Genomic DNA, 17,855 nt, shown 5'->3' on the forward strand with positions numbered 1-17,855 from the left:
TGGTTTCAATTAAAAGAGTCCTACGACATACGATAAAAAGTTTGATTCGTAGAATCGAGTATAGTAAATAATTTTTTCAAAAATTTGAAACTGTTCGTATTTTGCCGACCGCTTTTAAATCTCTCGATGATAACCATTCTTATTCGGAGAGAAACATTCGTGAAGTAATTTGTTAATAAGGTCGCTTCGCATTTTTTTGCCAAAAAGTTCTCTATTCGGTATCTCAAGAAGCTAAGTCCCTTTTTTTTATCATTCTCGTCGTAGCTCGTTCATTTTAAGAAATTTTAATATGAAACTTTAAATAAATATTTTAGACGGATTATATTCTCGAGTAAAGATATTTTTGAGAAGTAAAACGGCACGAAATAGCAGGGGCCTATTTTCCACAAGGCAATGTATCAACTTAAAAATGTCTATTCAGAATATAAAATTGCGTGTAACGTGTATAGTTCGCTGAATTTTAATAGGGAAGGATTTATCGTTAATAATAAATGAATTATATATGCTGTTATATGGTGATTTTAGTGTAATTCCATTGATAGATAGAAAATGGGAAAGCGATTAATAATCCGTGATAAATGTTCTATTTCAAGTTGATCGTGCATTAAAACGGGTTTAGCCTCTTCTTCAAAAAGATAATAGCTTACTGACGGCGGCCACAGATTTATAATCGCGCGGCTCCAGTTATAGCTCCAGCGAAGATAGGCACGTTCTATTTCTCGTCAGATTTCAATTTCTTTCCTTAAAAGTAGAACTGTCTAAGAAAGATTAATTAAAATTCACTTACTCGGGTTTCTTTTGAAAAATACATTTCCACAGAACAGAGTAGGCAAAAGAGAAGAAACGTCGTTTCATTTAAAATGTTGATTGCTAAAAATATACCGTGGTCGATTGTTGCTTTATATCATCATCAAGGATATTTTCCGTTCTTGAAATATATTTAAAATTCTGCTCCTCTATCGTAGAACGAATTGATTCTTTTTTGTTACATTTTATGGAAAGATAAAAGTCATAACAGTATGGGTACAGTTTATTCATCTTTCTTTGTAATGGATTTTGGAAATACGCGTTTCTAGGAACCGAAACGACTGACAGCAAACGCGTAAATTCACGATGGTGAAGTAATAAGTACGAAAAAAGTGATTAATTAAATAGTTTATTAGACCTAGTTTGACACGTCGTTCAACAACTACTCTCGTGCTCGCTAAATCATTTTTATCTTTCAACGCATGACGCCACGAGTTGAATACGCGACCGCTTTTCTACCTCCAACGTTTCCGATTTTCCGCAAAAATTTCCTTTGCAGACGTCATTCTCGCCAAACTTTCCTTCCATTTCTTTCCCGCGAATTTCTCGAGTGCGGTCGTAATCGAACGACGACTGAAAAATCAGATCGGCGTATCTACGCGACCAACGTCGATGCAAATGGCCCCGCGAACCTCTTTCAAGTTTCTGCTATATATAGTTGGCGGAAGAAATTTAGTAAGATCGTAAGATTCAACAGAAGGGTTAACGGTTAATAAGATACTTTCTCGGTCTAGAATTCAAAGAATTTCAATATGACGCGACGTCTTGATCAAGTAAAAATGAAGTTCCTAGAACGAGTTAGAGTTAAAAAGTAGGACATGGACGGATTTGCAAAATATTTCAACAACAGTAGCTTGACTAATTATAAATTTCATTTCTACTTGGCCGGCAGGTACGGTAGACACAAATAGATATATAAGGTTCAATAATTGGATAATTCAGGGATCGATTCTGAAGTCTGAAAATCGAGTTTTTTTTTATCATGAAGTAATTAAAAATACAAAAATAAACAACAATTAATATGCGTCTATAACAATAAATAACGATAATAATCTAAACGGGAAATGACAAGTCTTTGGTACAATGTTTACCTGAAAATCGAGAATCGATTTTCAACGTCCTGAGCTACTGATCTTTCTTCTTCAGTCTTTAAAATCTTAAATAACTATTCTGTAACCTTGTCCGTCTCTAATGTAACTCTCTGTCCGTCCGTTTGGGAAAAACGTGCTTCTTCAAATGGTCGTCCGTAAAACAAAGGAAGATCGCTGTGTCCGTGAAACACAGCCTGTTGTGCTACCCGTAAAACAAAAAGAATCCCTATCCTACATGAACTCTAGGGAGTTTACAGATATATCGATGATTATCAAACTATTTAACGCTTTGATTTACGATTTTGTTGAACCTGTTATGCCTCGACTATGCATCACGTTTGACCTGTGCCAGAAAGTGTAGCGCAGATTGTTTGGCGCGTCGGTTCCGTGGCTGGTCGAAATTCTCTTATGCAGCGGCGCATCGCCTCGTTAGCCTGATACACCCACGGCCGCCATTAGACAGAATAAATTATTATCAACAATACAACGGATAAATGTGAGTGTGCGGCGTGGCCGGCAGGGTGCTTGGCGGATCGGAACGGTACGTGAAAAAGGAGCGTTAATGGCATAAATTGAAGCTCCTAGCTAGTCGGTAATAGACGCGCGAGCACGTTACGGAATAACCTGGTTGGCAGTAGCCGCTTTATCGGACGCGTTGCGTCCTATGTGGCGCGAGTTAATGATTCCGCTCGCGCTCTGTGTGCACGCCATGCCCGGCCACCGCCGGGTGACACGCGTCCGTAGAAAATTCTCATTTGAATTGCAGAAGCTGCAGTTGCGCGCGCTCGAGCCCGTGCGACTGCAGTCGGCTGATTGATTCATCAAAGCAGCGCGAGCAATTACGTCACGGCACGCTGAGAGCCAGGTGCAACCGACCAAAAGATTTCCCCACCGCCGTAACCCGCTGCCACACCTTCGCTTCGTCTGCGCTCGCACAGACCAATTACAGCGTGTCTTACACGTGCCTGCCGCGGTCAGAGCGTACTTACGACAAGATCGTAGATACCTGGAAAGTTGGTCGCACTGGCAGTTCCTGTTCGCCACTGGCCATGCACGGAGAACGGAACACACCGCTCCGAGAAGGCCGCACATCTGCGGGACGCGACGTACGTGCATTCCAAGATTCACGGCCGGTCAGAATTACGAATTACGGCGTTTCTTGCCTAACTAAGAGCCGTACCTATCTCTGTCTCATGTCGAAGTACACGGTAAATCGCACAGTAAGTCTCGCCATCTTCGATAAGACTCTGAAATTATTCTACTGGCTGATAGAACGATGAAGGGAATACGTGATTTCAAGATTATCGATAAATTGAATCAGATTTCTTAACCCTACTACGTCCTTTGTATCATTTTAGAACTAATCGAGATTCTATATCGCCACGAGAGCACAGGTCAAGTTCAAGTCGCTATTTTACAAGGATTCGTTAAACAGAAGTTGATTAAAGTCAAAATTTAGGTATACGAAAGATAACGAAACATTTCACGTATGGGTTGACGCGTTGAAAGCTTCCCGATGAATAAAAAAGCGTTCCTTGAATTTTTCATTCACTGTCTGTTTGAAATTTCAAACCGCGTCATCGTATATTTTATCGTTTTAAATCCTTACTTTGCGCGGAGAAATTTTCCATAAAATGCAATGATCAACCGTTTCACGTACCACCAAACCCGCCAGAGAGTACAAACTGCCCTCATAATTTACAAGCTGCTAGCATTGCATTAAGAACGCTAGGTCAACAGATAATGGTATGGCAGTAAGTTGCCACGGTGAACGTTAAATTATCGCTTTCAACGTACGCAAAAATAATGGCAATTGCACGAAATTGTTCGCTCGATCGACCAAATATGGATACGGCATCGAAATGAAATTTATCAGAGGACGAGCTCCTTTACCACCTACAATTTGTTACGTCTTTCGATGCCGTCGATTCAGTTTCCTACTTTAAACGAGTACGATTCGATCGACGAAAATTGACGCTTTAATCGACCTGCTACGCTCAGCTGTCACTTTGCATTAACCACTAGAAGATTAAACCGTTAAGTGTGTTATGTACCTACCTACATACGTATATCACGTATATGCCTACTCAAGTTGAAATATGTCCGATGAGCATCCGCAATCTTACATCTCGTATCCGTATTTTTTCTTCTTGAGGTAATTTTCTTTCGAATTGAAACGTTAACAATAAAGATTAGGTTCTCTGAAAAAGGTTTAACGACATAGCATCATACACTAAACGCGATACAATATTAGACAACGATCCTATTCTGGTATATGAAACAGATATTATTAATAGAATATTTATTATATAATAGGTATTATCGTTAGAAATAAATATAGCAATTGCTGTTAATTAAACGATATTTCGAACAGTTCGAGTTTGAACTAAACTGATAACAGTGGCCTTTCAGCGCACAATTTATATCATATATTTACGTAGGTATATATTAAACAATAGAAAATCCGATAAATTAACGCAACTTTGTTTTACCGTTGTTTATTTGCTACTATTCGCAAAACAATTAATCTAGTAGAGAATTGTATATCCGCCTTTATTCAAAAATTCATACATATTCAGTTTCTTTCTTGTCAACCGCAAACGTCGTTTGTTACACCGAGGCTAGTTCGCTATTCTCGCAGTTTTGCAATAGGTACAGTAGCAGTTGTAAAACCCGGCGATGTCTCGCTAAATAAGTTGCGGTCGTTAAAATTCATTTCCCGCTTGATGCGTCCTATAAAAGATCCAACAGCGAGCACGACACATCGCGCCAAATAGTTTCGACTATAACAATTCCATCGCAACTTTAACGGTATTTTTCGACTCGAAACAGTCGTCTGAAATGCTGGATGCTTTGCAAAATTACGTACGCCGTAACATATACAAGCAATTTAGTTTTTATGGTCAGCGAACGTTAGTCCGATACCGGTGCTTCAAGGACGTATTTTTTCATCCGAAAGATCGAAGTTTCTCGTCGTATTTTTAGAAATTATAGTTTCGAAAATATATCGTTAACATTTCATATCGTCGCATGGCAGAGAGATTTTTTTTTTTTTTGGAAACAATAAATTTTTTTTTTTAGAATGATAAATTGCAATAGATATGGTACGCCAGACAAGGGCCGAGGGAAGACAAATAAAACACGTATGCACATGGCCTATACATATTATATATATTCCAGATGGAAACATTAAATTTTTTCAGAATTCTATATTCTGAATTCTATATATTCTATCTAGAAGTTCGTGACTTCTACGATATTTCAAAAAGTAATCGAAACCTTTCGACGAATGTCAAAAATTTTATATACACCGGGCATTTGAAACAATTTTTTCTCTTAATCCTCGATTCTCAAAAATACCTTAAATACCAAGTAAACTGCGGATATTTCCTGCATTGTATATTACGATACTATGTAGATCGTAAAATATAAAATATTTGAAGTATTCTGCTAGGTTCCATTTCTTGACTTGCGCTCATGAAAATATGAATTTGTATGGACACCGGCGGTGTGGCAATAAAAATTCAATCGCCAGTGAACGTGTTAAAAATTGATGCCTCGGATAAAATATATACCTTCGGAAGTTGGTGTGTAAAGTAAAGTGGCGATTGCGCGGCACATCGATGTGAACGGATAGTACTAAACGAGCGCGACTTCCTGTCGAAACCTATTAGAAACGATATAGTAAAGAAGTTGCCGCAGTAGTCAGGAAATTTTTCCACCCTCTCGCGACTGCTCTTTGACATCCACCGATTACACACAAATCCCCGAGTTCCATTTAACCCTTTCGAATCGTATATCCTGGATCGAAGAAACAGTTAGCGTGATGCATTACTTTGGAATGGGCTGGGCAGAGATGCCGCCGGGACCTACACGGCTAGGTCGTCACTAGCAATAATTCTAAGAAACGGCTGCGTATTGAAAGGGCTAAGAGTCATTACCAGAAAAGTCGGCGCGCGCCATCCCGACGGAATATACGCGAGTAGATGAACGAGCCAGTTTATCTTGACCACGATCGAAGAAAAAGAGAGAAGCTGCGTTTAATGTACGATCCTAGTCGAAAGAATCGAATATCTCTCTCGTTTAAATATTTCTCTTGTAACCAGTCCCAACTCCGTTGGAAATGGAATCAGGTACTTTGGCGAAGGGCGCGACTTTACGACGGTCTTTGCGAGTGGCTTGTAGACGTCGAGAAAATATTGGTACGAAAATACACGGTTATACCAAACGTGCATCGACTATAGCGATCTGGCATTGAAACTGACGAACAGCGAAGAGGAAGTGCACACACGTATAGTAAGTAAACCGATAGGTATGTGGAACTTTTATTTCGGTTAACCTGATCGATGATCGAGTGATGATTAAATCGTACTGTGATTCTCGAATTTCTATATTTCAGTCCTACTCTCGTTTTCAAAACAATTTTATAGTTTGAAGTCAAAATGAAATAAGAGGAACAGATATTGTTAAAAAATTAATCTGCATCGCGTCGAATCGTGTAACAGCTGCAGGAACAATAAAATAACACCGTACCCGCTATTACAATAGTTCGATTAAAACGTACTTACGTAATTTAAAATAATATCGATTTGTTATCCTACTTCACAATGTTATTTTAACGAACGAAACACGTACTTTCTGTTTTATATTCGTATTAATAATATTACATTGAAATATATAATTATATTAATTCGTAGAAATAAACGTTTTTAAAATATCATCGTTTAAATATCTAACTCGTTCGTTTACTCGCATACAGTTGCTTATTAACACGTGGCACGCAACAACGGGCATCGGACATTTTAACAGTTGTACGAATCGAACAAGCGAACAAACGAGTAATAATCAGAAAATATTTGTACCGATAGGATATAAATTTTCCATTTGAGTCTCGGCCAAAACGGCCCAAAATTTGTGCAGCCAACGAATAAATCTTACACCGCTAACTACTCATAGTTCGCGCCTAAATCAAGCGATCGAATAAATAAAAGAAAACAAACACTGCCACCAGAAATAAAAACAAAGAAGAAAATCCTTAGCCGCGGTCATAACGCGTCCCGATGGCAGACGCAATGGCACAACTCCGCCATTTCAATCTAACCGCGCAACGATCGCTTTATTTCCCGTGCAATATTCGAACACGGGATTTTCGCGGATGGACGTAATATCTGTTCTCACCCTGGGATCCGGTGTAATCCTTTCTCACCGCTGGAACTTCGAAATGCCCAGTATTAGACAGAAGCCGGGCAGCAGCGAGCGCTCGGCTTAATATTTGCGGCTCGTTTTTCTTCGTCAGGACGTTCGCGAAAGAGGGTGGGGCCGAGAAACGGCATCAGCGTCGGCGTCGGTGTCTGCGTTAGTCGTCGTTCGTTCGAAGCACTCGATGTAAGCGTAGGTACGCGTAATTTACGACGGGAGTTTTCGAAGTCCTTAAAGCTCGACTCGCTCTTCGTTTAATTACTCGTGCCGCGGCTCCGTTCCTTTTCGGCGGGGTATTTCTAGCGGGCCGGTCGAAAAGTCACCGAGCAATTGAATCATCAGATTCGAGCGTGAAACGAGTTGATCCGATAGGATTAGCTCTTTGTACGAAACTGCGTTTCAAGGAGAAATATTAGGGGATGTTGGTATGGTAGTGACCTGATAAGTATATTTTATAGATCCTCCTTGGATGCACCGTGGATAAATCAACTACCGGTGAAGTTCATATAGAAAATACAGTACGTTCGCGAACGAAGGTAAAACGTGTATGAAACGTGTATGAAAAATGTCCGTGGAAAATGATTAAGTGACTTAATTTTTCAAACAAAAATTAAAGCAAGGAACGCGCTCGAAAAATTTAATTTTGACTATATGGATTGTTAAATTTAATAATTACGCTGCATTATAATAAAATTAATTAACAATATGGTTTCGGAATGCTGAATTTTGGTTTCGTATAATTGGAGAAAATTATATTACCGATAGATGTAACTGAATTATAATTTACGAATTTTAAATGGTGATATTTTACACTTTTAAACGAATGTTCTCTCGGTTAATTAAAGTTTCCAATATCTTGAAATTAAGCAATTGTTTTTAACACCCAAATAAACATAAAAAAAAACTGAAATAAAGCGATTGGTAGCAATCGATGCTCTCGCAAGCAATTTTCTACGAGAGAATTACATCGTTTGCTTCTTTTTTTACAACTCAGAATTTTTTAACACGAAATATGCTTCATCCGTATCAAGTTCTATTTAAAAATTTAAAAACAATAAGTCCCATAAATTAGTAGACGGATTTTAATTGCATATTCCATGATTCTTACGATGGACTCGAATTACATTAGATTACAAACTGCGTATACATACGTATAATTGAATTATCTTTGCTCTGTTAAATATATAATAGGTAAGTATACATATATGTATAATGTATTATACTAGGTATATATATTCAAACGTATTTAATAGCAATACTAGTTGTGCTTTTAATACGAGACACGTTTCTCTCTGTATGTTAACGAAATCATCATGCTAAACCCCGATCGCAAAGTTAAGTTCGAATATTCATTGATATTCTCGTGTTATTGCTTGTCAGGCTGTTAATCGATCCCTTCTGACACTGTGGAAATCGGGTCTGCGTCTCGAGGGATCATAGTGTAAAATGGAAACTTATTAAAACGTATTACGGTCGGGACTAGGATCGTGGAAAGTAACAGTAACGGATACGATTGGAAGTTTAGGTGAGATTAGAAACACGGAGTAGCATGATAAAGGTTCTTTGGTTACGAGACGTATAACCGAAATCCGTTAAAGTGTTATTAACGTTTGAATCTAGGCGGAGAAACGAAAAGACCCGAGACTTAACCCGAAAATGATAAGTTACCGAGGCTGGTTCACAGTGGAAATTTACGACGGAGAAATTAAGATTCTATTGGGCCTTTAATATATCGCCTGGACGAAGAATATATTTCAACAGGATGGAGGGAATAAAAATTCTCGTGTCCCGGCTAAAGGCGTTTCGTAACGTCTTATCGCGGTAATATTCGCGCCAAGTAACTGCAACGGTACTCACTGCCTGGGTAATCAGAGTCCAACGTGGAGCAATTAATCGTTAATTCGTCGTCGAGCTACGCGATGAAGCAATTCGTTATCGCAACGAATAACTGCGATCAGTTTTTATCTTCGAAGCGAGAGAATCCGCAATGAGCGTAAAAAAGCCGGTACGCAGGAGTTTTCGGCGAATTCGGTTCGATGATGAGAAATTAAAATAAATTATCGGGACGCGATCATGCGTCACATTCGTTATAATTTTATCGATAGAACCGCGCGTGTGAGCAGCCGAACCTGTGCGGCAGTATGCAAAGTTATCGTTTACAGAATTTCTACAAAGCGATCAAATGAAATTCATATCGGCACAAATGACTGCTATCGATCAATGTCGGCACGCTTATTGAGATATTTTCTGCGCCAGCCCTATCGCACGGAATAATTGCGCACTAAACGTTAACATTAAATATTTGGTAACAGAGTTCAACTACGCTAAAAACAAAATTGTTGAAATAATTTGGAGATTCTGGTATACAGTTACTTTGCCGAATAAAACCATAACGTTAATAATGTGGTGAAAACTAAAGTCAAAGAAGCCACGAGACTAACGTCGACAGTTTGTAAAAGTTTGCCGATCAAAGACAGGAAAGCGTCGTCGCGTCGCACCTTTGACGCTCCGAGCATACATTTTAATTCGATCGTGACCTTTCTCGATTTGCTCTTATGAAAGATTCAAACGATCGTTACGCAAGAATACGGCGAGATGCAAACACGTTCGTTGAGAACGCAACACGTCGCTCGTGAATATCATGCAGTTGTCGCGGAACTGGTGCCTCGTTCTTCGAGCCGAAGGACTGGAAGGCTTGTTAGCCGGGAACCGTAACGCAAACGACGCGTTTCGCAAGAAAGAGTCCAAGTTAGCGATGCGTCACGACTCCCTCTGGCCTTATTTAGCAGGCGTGCACGTAGAAGCTTTTAATTGATCGATTTCTCGAGAGACAGTGATGGATCTCGCGTCTGCATTTCGCGGAAACGATCGCGGCGTCTTTTAACCGCGCTAATGATTCGCATGCCAATTGCATTACCCAAGCTCGGTTTTCGCGTGCTTGATAGACGCGAATAATTGTAATTACTTCCTGTGACAGCAACGATACACTTCTACGTAAGTTTAGTTCAACGCATGATAAAGACTTAATCACACTATACGACGAAATGGATAACGTTGGTGGAAATAATTTGAAATTCGAATAGGATTCGTCTGCATTTAATTAACCATGATTTTCAACAATTCGTTTCGTTCGTTTATTCATTGTGAAATCATATTTGATCTTTAAAACATTGAAACATAGTTGAACCATAAAACTACTGAAAACATACAGTTAACAAGCATTTTAGTTCAATGTTAAAAACTTGACGTTAACGGTTTTGATACAACAAACGGAGTTACAGGAGGAAAATACACGTTGCTAACTGAATACCAATCAGGTATTTAGGTTACGCAAGGTATTCGCGATCATTTACAGCGAGAGATACATCGCGCTGCCCTTGAGCCGATACTTAGAAAAACCTGGAGCTGCAACGCTACATTTTCTAACATTGATATTAGCAGGAACAGTAAGCACCGTTCTCCGACCAATTTCCAAGAAACGGTGTTTCTGTGAAACCTCACCCGTGTTAACATAGCAAATAATAATCTCGCTCATTGCGTCGCAATGAGAATTATGAGACAGATTCTTAAACAACGTATAGTCCAGCTCAAGATATAGCGATAACGGATAAACTAAACGTCTTTACGAAAGCTTGAGGATTTTAATTACCATTTGGAATAATCTAAATAGCCACTAATTCACCATGAAGTTAATACATGCAACAAAGCCACGCTTGTTAGCGTGTGTTTCGAAGATTGAAAAAATTCTTTATCACTATCCAGTAGATAATAAAGGAAAGCGATTCAAGTAAATTAGAGAGGAGAGAACGAGAAAGGGAAATTATAACGCGAGTCTGAACTTTTGTTTCGCTAAATCGTATAAATTGCGTTGATAATGAACTGAATATTTTCTCACACGATCCTGGCCGAGTCTCTATATCTCTCCTTAAACATGTTCGATTTAACTGCTGGCTTATTTTATGACCCCGCTATATGTTTGCCGAGACTATATCACTGAACGAGCATACGAGTACGAAATTCTTGAACGTGGTTAGTTCTTCAAACGTTGGTATCGCATTCGAAATATCGCCAACTATAAGATTCTAACACGATAAAAGTAACGGAGTTCGCGTGTACGATAGTGTACACGAGTGGAAAAGTTGGTGCGCAATGGGCGTCGCATAAATTAATACACTCGATGGCTACGAAAGGAGAAAATGCGCGTATGGAAACATCGGCGTAACAACGGATTCTTCAAAAGGATCGTTTCGTTGACGCAGACAAATATTATCCCCGTGTATTATGTATATCGCGTGCACAATAACGAAACAGCAGGGCCGTGGGCTGCTTCGATTCGACAACGTAATTTTTTTCTTTTTTCGCCACCCCTCGGTTCCTTCCCTCATTCACTTGCACCGTGGAACGAACTCCGAAATACGGCGTTAGCATACTGACTAAAGAGAGCGAAAGTCGCGAGAGGAGGGTAGATAAAGGTGCACGCAAACCGATGTAACGAATGCGCAAACAAGCACGTCGGTACCCGCGACGGTCTATAATGAAGTTAGGAAAAGTACACCGTGAAGCCTGCTTGAAAAGCGTGATTCGAAGACTCGAAAGAACACGCTGGTGTGCGCGTATACGCTGTATACAAAGCGTGTAGTCGTCGTCTGTGTTCCGCAATGGTGCATGTTTACATCTCTAGTGTTAGCATCTAGGGGTATCTGCATCTCGAGGGTAAATACGGGGGAAAGCAAGCGCCACATCGCAAAAAGTATCACGCGATCCACTCGATACAGCGAACATAGCTAATTATCGGATGAATGGGTTACTAAATTTCGTTTACCAGGTATCGCCGTGTATGGCATTAACTCGATCGAGTCATTGTTAACATTGACGTAGATGGCGATAATAGAGAAGAAATTTAGAAGAAATTTTTAGATATAAAATGGCGAGAGAGTTATCGATACGACGAAACTTTCTTGGAATAGGTAATTAACGTTGGATAATCGAGAACGTGATATTTAAGACCTGGTACGTGCTTGTCATTGGTATGGATTAAGTCTATATTTAAGCCTTCGGCGAGAGGGGTTGTACTATTTATATAGCACGTAAGCCCGATCTTTTTCATTCGTCGTCATCTGGCGCACGCTCTTGTACATATGTCTGTACTATACTTATCGATATTATACAAAACATTGCAATTACTGGTCAAAGTTATCAAAGAAGGGATCGATCGGTGACGATTTAATAAACTATTTAAACAATTAAACAACCATGTATAAATTTCAAATTTATAAACAAAAGTTTATTGAAATAATAAATAAACTTAATATTATTTATATTTAAAGGAATTTAGATAATAAGATAATTATTCAGGCTACTGTTGGCAAAGGAAAAGGAAAATTAAAGAAGAATATTACGTTCTTTCGTTCGTCCATTGACCAAAAGCGGAAAGATAATAATCGTATTTCGACTGAACTCGGGATTTCTTACTTTCGCAAGTTAAACAGAAAATAAGATTACAAGGGAGAGAGGAAGCGCGTATACTGGCACAAAAACACACAAATAAGGGCGAAGAGGTCCCGATTTGAGGGTGGTATAATGAAGTTAGGAAAAGTACACCTTACCATTGAAGCTTGGTTTCCGGCGTGACTCAAGGACTATTCTTGTGCGCGCTTCTGTTTTCGTCTACACGGCAATGCATGTTTATACAGGCGTATTTGTATCTCAATGATAAATACGATAGAAACTTCGTTGTTTCGAGCATGGTTTCCGAATCTGTCTCGCGACTTTCCACGTATTTCTTTATTGGATACCTTTATATAATTTCCCGCTAATTGTACACGTAACAAGTTGAACGTCACTCTATTAATTAACGCTCTAAACCTGTGAATCTTCTATTTTTCTCATTTGTCTTGTATCTATAATGATAAAAGTATTTCGATTCCTCCTTCCAAGTAAAGAATTCTAAAGTAAAGAATTCTCTTTCCTATTTACGTTTCCAATAAGTTACATATATGTGGTATTTATAAAAATGGTACAAGTTCTTAAATCGCAAAACTATATATTTCTGATAATAAAGTAATCCAAAGTAGTAAGCAGATATATCCAAATTCAACTTCCAAACGAATATAATCGAAACGGGAATCAATAAAAATCCCACTATTTCTACTTTGGCAACGAGCAACCAAGAGCAACGAGTGTACATCAAAAACCTACGGATTACGTAAATCAGTAAGAAGTTGCGTGTATGCCGATGCAATCGGGAATGGGATAACGAAGTTAGGAAAAGTACACCATGGGGGCTACTCACCAGCCCAGTAATTCGAAGTCTTGCGCATGTGTGTTTGTCTCTGTTTACAGGTTCCACATGTTTGCATACGGGTATCTGCATCTCGACGGCAAATACTGCGAGAACTCGACGCGATGCAGTTTGTAACTTGTTTCTCAAGCACCTTATGTGTCCCTCTAAATTGCATGCTCTCGAATACCGTTCTGCTTCATATCGTTATATCGTCGAATAAATAGACACTGTGTCGTTGGTGAAATCGCAAAGTTAGTCCGGTCAAATAATACTCGATACATTTAAACAACAATGGTCTTCGAGTAAATATAAAATATTCGTAGGTATAGAATTTTCCGAGAAAACGATAAACAAAATGCGCGCGCGTGTATTACGATAATTTTCACGAGAGAATATTCCACATCGTCTTAAAGAAAGAAGCACGATGAAACATACGAGAAACGAGTGTTTGCGGTAAACGAACGATCGTGTTAGGAAAAATACACCTGAGTGTAGGGATGAACTGTAGGGATGAAAGTAAGGATAAACTTTCAATGTGCTTCAAAGAACCACCAGTATGCTTTCTATATATCTAAGTTCTTAAATACAATCACGTGCAAGTTGGTGTGTATCAGCGCGGTAACCATTGCAGTTTATACCATGATTTTCGATTCACATGTACCTTCTGAGCATATTTTTTCCTTAAACGCAACACCAACACACGGTCGTTCTCAGACATTTTGATCGAGTATCCTCGACAAACGAAACGCTACTTTACCTTCGCGTTTATCTCGAAACTTCGCTTAGTTCGCTGTCTAAACGTCGCCGAACACTATTTTACCAGAATATCGTCGTCTCGCATCTTTCGTCGTGCGCGATTAAAAATACGGTAAATAAAAGTGGCTTGTTTTCCTCTTAATTCAAATTATCGTGGCAAACGCACGGGACTCGCGAAGGAGGAATCCGATAGACAGTCGACTCGCCAATACTAAGAATATATCGACATGGACGCCGATTTTCACGGTGCACCACCGGTTCCAGCATGCATGTATTTGCGCGTACACAAGTCTGTACATTCCCATGCACGCGCGACTGATGTATGTTTGCTCGTGAATATCTGCATCTCTACGGTAAATACGACGAGTTATGCCGTACACGATTTTCGACTCACGTCCTGCCTGCTACACCTCTAGACCCAACTCGTTTCCAGATATGTATCGCTTGAAAGCGCTTTGCCGCAACTCTGCTGCATCCACGACGACGAAAACGACAACGACAACAACAACGACAACGACGTCGACGACGACTAGCGCGACGAAAAAGATTTGTTGCTACCTAGATAACAACCGTGGTAACTACTTGGACGATAACAATTCGCGTTCAAGTGCCAGTGATTCGTGTCATAGCTATCCACCAGCCGTGTGGCAACGTAGTTTCAGCCAACGCCAATTCTTGTCACGCGGATACAAACTGTTATCACCGAAACAGTTACCATCGCCGTTGCACCGGTGTATGGCCGATTTTTCCCGCCTAATACACGCTTCCATCCTCCTGTACGTACAAGTTAACTATATACATCCACCTTTGCTACATCGCGTAAACCTACCACGACGATCTGTGTACGCAAATCACTTGAACCAATAGGCTATCGACGCGTGTTCGCGAAATGATGTAACGCTTTGGTGCAGCGCGTGTTCTCCGATTGAAATTCGATTAACAGACACGTGTACGATATAGCAAAAAATCCGATATCGCTAAGGGTAGACACTGTAAACAAAATGACGAGTCGCCGAGAACTATGGCTTGCATTTGACGTCGGTACAATGATCATAACGCGAAATTATCAGCATGAGAGGCATCACGATCCAGCTACGGAAATTTGAATTTCTATCGCAGACAGTTTTCGATTTCGTAGATTCACCTTTGTCGTAGCTTTGGCGCGACTGTACCATTACCGAATGATTCGATACACAGCCGGAGTCTCTTCTATCCGCCAGTTCCTCGAAATCGTACTTGTTAGCATCGAAGAGACTGAATTAATTAACGGCGCATCGTTAAATCGAACAAACAAAGTACCGCTGTCGACCTTCCGGCCTTTGATCAGACGCAAGCTCTACGTCCACCGGGATATATCATTCTGTACATTTGTCCGCTTACCCCTACACGAAAGCCGCGTGATTCGAGAGGCAATAAGCTGATCATGAGCATCAGGGATTTGTCTGAATTAGCTCCGATTTAGTTCCCTTAATCGTATTTATGAGCACGAAACACAAAATCTTATCACCATGATCGTGCGTTAATGATAAATAAAGGGATAGTTAAATCTTTGTTGCACCGCTAATTAACTTCTGTGCCGATTAAAAAATATAAATCTGACTTATGCAGAAATAATGTTCGCTTGTAGCGTATTTATAAATACGGTTGGAGCGTTTAAAGATATTCTTTAAGAGATAGATAATCGCATTGATATTTTTGTTCATAATTACAACGTTTTATTAAAGCGTATTTTATTTGAGATGATAGCAACTTATAGGAAATTTTATTTATGACTTATAAACGACAAATATTTTCTTTTCAAATGAGGAACTTCTGCTGGCATAATCGAATGTACCGCCGAATCAAAAATCCCTTAATCACCGAAATCATTTATTTTCCATTGAAATTTATTACTCGTGAAAAATCGAATGGTCGAAACATTTACGAACTATTGCGTGTATCTGTTACATAAATGTAACCACCGAAAGATCTGTTAACTGTGATTAATACCAGTAAATACCGATGAAAACCAGTGACCTCCACGCAACGCTTCGCTTGTAAAGCGTTCGATAGCATTCGATAAACGCTATCGAATGAACCATTCCCATCAGTGAAATGAAAACGAAATGAAAACGATCAACGCACGAGTGCACGCAAATTTGATTCGCGTTTCGCAGTCGACTGATATTTTCTTCAGCCGCGACAGTTTTCTCTAATGCCACCGGGATGAAACTAGCAAAAGTAAAGCTTGAAGGCTAGTCTCTCTAGTTGGAATTACGCATTTGGACGCGCCCGTATTTGTGTATCGTGCAAATGAGAAACTCGACGTCGCGCCTCGTCGCCATCGTCGTTGTCGTCGTAGTCGTCTTCGTGACCGTGGAAAAGCAGCCAACCTGGCGAGCAGGCAGCTGCTACTACTTCCAGGCCTGATGAAAATACGGTTGCATCCCCAAACTTTGCATTTGGCTGTCCTGCGGAAACGTGTAAATGTTACGAAGCGAGATTCTGCCGCTAATGAATTAGGAATGAAGCGCATTTCACTCAGCAAGTGCGGCCGGATACGACAATAGGGAGCATCTTGTCGCGTGATTCCGTGCTCCGCTTAACGAGGAAACGCGTTCAGCCGCACTTCAGTCGCTGCTGAATTTATTTTTCCATCATTTGATCTAGTACTCTGTCGAATGCCAAGAATTTGCTTCACACAAGTGAACAAATATTTATTCGTTTATTTTTGGAAGCTAACCCGAGAATTTAATTAGTATCATTGTGAAATACACGTACTCGAGGTAGTGAGTGTATGTACTGTTACTAGTACATTAATCTTTCTTCAGGATAGGAGGAATTTAAAACATCAGTTTTCATTAAAGAATTCCGATTTTTTGTAAGGTACCTTAAAATTAATATTCATATTTTAAAATTAACAAAATTAGTTTAAATTCATAATAAGATATAATAAAATAAAACATGAATTTATTAAATTAAAATTAAATTTAAATTAATTTACTTCGTTCGTAACTATTAAGAGTTGCATCTATGTATATTATGGTTTCTCCGTTAAATTTCTCCTGCATATTTCAAACGCTCGCCGCGGTTCAATACCATTAGGTAGTGGTGAAGATCAGTGCTGCTAATCAACGAGGTTCACGTTCTCTCATGGCATGCTTGACAGATCCTAGCATACATATATGAATACAGCTAGTGGAAGTGGAAAGAAGTCCTCTGGAATCGGTTGTTTCCGACACATACCTCATTTACATATCCAAACCAAAAACAACGTGGCGATGAACGCGTGACGACGAGCGATAGAGACTATAAAGAGCAGTACCACCTTTTCCCCTGTACCGTTCCGCTGTACCTTTTTCCGATCTCCGCATTAATCTGCGCATTAATCTCCGTACATAAGTTACGCAGTGTTGGTCGTCGTAACGAAGCTTCTATCGCGTGCAACGTACAACAATTCGTCATTCGTGATGCACTTGAAATCAAGCGTGCCATATCGGAACGATGTTTACAGATTCACGGAATAAAATTAATTTCCAGATTGCACAACGGTCGCGTGCTACAGAGAATTAATGCTTCATATGCAAACAAGTTCGCATAATCAGAGTTCTAGGCCAATTTCAATTTCACGTGTCATTTGCCCGCAATAACGCGCGAATACACCCCGACCGCAGCTAATGTCACAAGAGAAAAGCAAACGTTTGAGCCTGACCCGATGATTTAAATTGTGGCTGCTCCTC

General features: G+C 39.7%; 1 protein-coding gene and 1 long non-coding RNA gene across 6 annotated transcripts in view; one reads left to right on the plus strand and one right to left on the minus strand.

The window, feature by feature from the left end:
• Positions 1–17,855, minus strand: part of LOC126918565 (leucine-rich repeat-containing protein 4C-like) — a 279,614-nt gene that overhangs the window by 242,318 nt on the left and 19,441 nt on the right. The gene's annotated exons all lie outside the window — the stretch shown is intronic.
• Positions 8,167–8,825, plus strand: LOC126918579 (uncharacterized). Its single transcript, XR_007711366.1, has 3 exons — positions 8,167–8,288; positions 8,478–8,622; positions 8,718–8,825. It is a non-coding gene; the product is annotated as an uncharacterized LOC126918579 (long non-coding RNA).

Source organism: Bombus affinis, chromosome 7 (assembly GCF_024516045.1).
Source record: "Bombus affinis isolate iyBomAffi1 chromosome 7, iyBomAffi1.2, whole genome shotgun sequence".
NCBI lineage: Eukaryota > Metazoa > Arthropoda > Insecta > Hymenoptera > Apidae > Bombus > Bombus affinis.